Source organism: Ochotona princeps, chromosome 24 (assembly GCF_030435755.1).
Source record: "Ochotona princeps isolate mOchPri1 chromosome 24, mOchPri1.hap1, whole genome shotgun sequence".
Taxonomy (NCBI): Eukaryota; Metazoa; Chordata; class Mammalia; order Lagomorpha; family Ochotonidae; genus Ochotona; species Ochotona princeps.
The window spans coordinates 37,325,836-37,329,129 of record NC_080855.1 but is presented as its reverse complement, the minus strand read 5'-3'; positions in this window follow the sequence as shown (position 1 = coordinate 37,329,129).

Genomic DNA, 3,294 nt, shown 5'->3' with positions numbered 1-3,294 from the left:
TTTTCTTTTTGTTATTGCTTGTGCCTTTACCTCCAGCAAGTATTAGTCCTGGGCTCCTGTGCTACACTTCCACCATGGCCTCAGCAGCCTTGGCTCCAAGGTCACCACTGTCTGCTCCCTCTGATATTGTGTTGTGACCACACTATTTTCTGCTCCTCCTTTATCCTGCTTCTGGTTCCAGAAGCACTCAGATTAGAGTAACACCACCTCTGACTTTAACCTGTGTCACAGAACTGTCAGTGGTGCTTGATACAAGATATTTTATTTGAATTTTTATTTTTGATGATGTTTACAATGTTGATCATGGTGGAAGGATCATGAGCTAAGAAAAAGAGGGTGAGATCATTCTTCTCCAATTTTTTAATTTCCTCTTCCAGTGTTGGGGTGGGGGAGTGGGAAAGATAAGGTGAAAAGCTCTAAACAGCCTCTTTACTGCTCCAGTATGCAGGGATGGGGAATGGTCAACTGATATCTTCCCAGGGCCTCAATGTGCTGCATACTCCAAGGGTTCTGTACAAAGTAGGTTTTGATCGTTCTGAATGCTGTTAACCTCACTGAACAAAGGATGAGTGAATCCTTCCAGTATCCATTGGTTGACACAGTTCAGCTTAGAGTCTCAATTATTCTCATTTTTTGCTGCCATCGTTTTTCTGGGAAAGTTGTCCAATTTGCTCGGTTCTCCTTCCTCTGCTGTAGTACTAGATTACTTCTACCGTAACCAATGGACTGCCATATCCTCCATGTGCATTCAACCTGCCATCTACTGCTCTCTTTTCCACTGAGGAGGACTATTTGCGGTCTGGCCCAAGATTCCAGACAAGGATATCTGGGTTTCCCAGAACCCCTGCACAGGACTCTTGGACCCAGAACCTGGTGACACAGGAAGTCCCTAGGCCCTGGGCCATGCAATGCAACCCAGAGTATACATCATGTCACCAGTGCTTATGGACCTGGCACCCTCTGCACTGAAATTGATATGGCTTACCTCAGCTTGGCATGCACCAGTGGGTGCTTCAACATGGCTTGGTCCAGATCGCCCATAGTTTCAGCTTCTGTTGGTAGATGCTACAGCTTAGTCCAGTCCAGCCAGTCCACAGTCCTGGCCATAATGTGAACTGGCTGGTGTTGTGATCCAAGCAGGCCTGTCCTGCACTCTGCCATGGTTCTCATATCTGTGAGTGGATTTTCTGAACTGGGCCAGCCTGGCTCAAACCCCAAACCTGACACACAAGTTTACTGGTGACCACTGTATTCTTGCATGGTCTAGGCTGCTCCCCACCTTGGTTGTTGTGTTCAACTGCAGGGACTGCATCCTGAGAAAGAAGTTTCCCAAGCTCCTCTATCAGATCTCCCAATGATAGATCTCCCACACACAGGTGGTTCCTTCTCAAGGTTGACTTTGTCTATCTTTTTTCCTGGCAGGAGAACAATCCTTGCCCAGCTGGCTCACAATCTTTCTAGTTCTTACTTCTGGGTGTCACAGACCAGCCCCATCTGCTCCACGCACAAACACAGCTGAGACCTATCCCATCCCATTCTCCTTTACCCATTCCCTATTACAACTCTCACTGGTGAGTACTATGATATAGCCTGCCAAGCAGGCCCCAGCCCTATCTTTAACGTCTGCCACATCCTACGTGTGGTGGTGCTTCAGTCTGACTCTTTTTTTAAGAGTTATTTATTTTTATTGGAAAGACAGGTATACAGAGAGGAGGAGAGACAGAGAGGAAGATCTTCCATCTGATGGTTCACTCCAAGCAGCCACAATGGCTGGAGCTGAGCCAATTTGAAGGCAGGAGCCAAGAGCTTCTTCCGGGGCTCCCACACAGGTGAAGGGTCCCATGGCTTTGGGCCATCCTTGACTGTTGAGTTAGAAGTTAATCCTCAATTGGCTCATTGTTTGCACAACTTGCTTTTGCGTTGCTACAGAGATTATGCCATCAAACTGAAAATGGTACTCAATGTGGCTGGGGAGTGTCTGGTCCAAGAATTCCACCCTATTTTCACACCTCTGTTCTAGGGCTCTTCCACTATGTTCTGCTTAAGATTAAATTTTTAAACATAAGCAGGATCTGAATGTATATGGCTGTATTAACATCCTGAGTTCCCAGTGATCTCCTTCCCACCTGACTGGCAGTGGAGTTTTTGTTACTGCTGGGGTATCAGTTCATGGCTGTGTCGCTAAAGTCTCTGCTGCTTCCCCATGGCCATGGGTCTACAGATATCCTTTGTCCTTTGCCTGTGCTCTTTTATTTCCCAAAACCATGCCATTTCTACTTCTTAGGTAATCCTTCTTTGTCTGTTTGAATCTGTCCTCACCTTATTCCTGTATCAGGTTTTTCCACTTTCTTCATTTATTTGAAGGAAAAAGAAGCAGAGAGACCTCTTCTGTCTATTGAACTTAAATTGCTGCAACAATTTGGGCTTGGGAAACTGAAGCTAAAAGCTAGGGACTCAGTTCAGGTCTACCAAGTGGGTGAAATGGCTCAAGGTCTTGAGCTCTTATATGGTACAATTCACAAGAACTTGAATTGTAAGTGAGCTAATATTGGTGCTCAGAACTCATACAGGGAATGGAGCATCCCAAACAACATATTAACTACTGCACTGTTCTGCTCATGCAAACTGCTAATTACGCTTATTTTGAATTTCTCAGGAACAAACTTTGTAAATGTGCAACTGTCCTGGTTAAACAGGGAACATGGGTATACTTAGATATTATATGTCCATAATGTGTTTTGTGGAGAATTATTATTATATTTAATCAGGGTTAAGCTTGTGTTTAAATTTTAAAGGCATAATTGTTTTCCAGGTAGTTTCTACTCCATGTGTAGCTGAAGAATGGCAAGTAGATTAAATCTATTGCTGGTTTTAATTATCCTTATGTCTCTCTCCTCAAAATCTTTGGGGCCTACAGCATGAATGTGATCATTGGCACATTATTTGGAACAGACATCAGCTCTCTAGTAAGGTCAAAAGATCCCTTTGTAAAAAATGTTAGGAAGCTTTTAAACCTTAATTTCTTTGTTCCCTTATTTTTCTCCTTAAGTAAGTCTATGATACAGCTTCCCGTTTTAAAAAGGTATTTTCAGAGCTAATTAATAAAATGTAATGGACCCAGTAAAATATATCATTCAGCCATCAGTATGGCCTGTTTTTTCTCAGTTTAGACATCTGGCTCCTTCTATCAATATTCCTACTCCCAAATACTATTAATCTTTCTTTCTCCATAGATTGACTCTTCTTTACACTTCATATAAACAGAACCACAAAACATGTTCATTTGCGACTGGT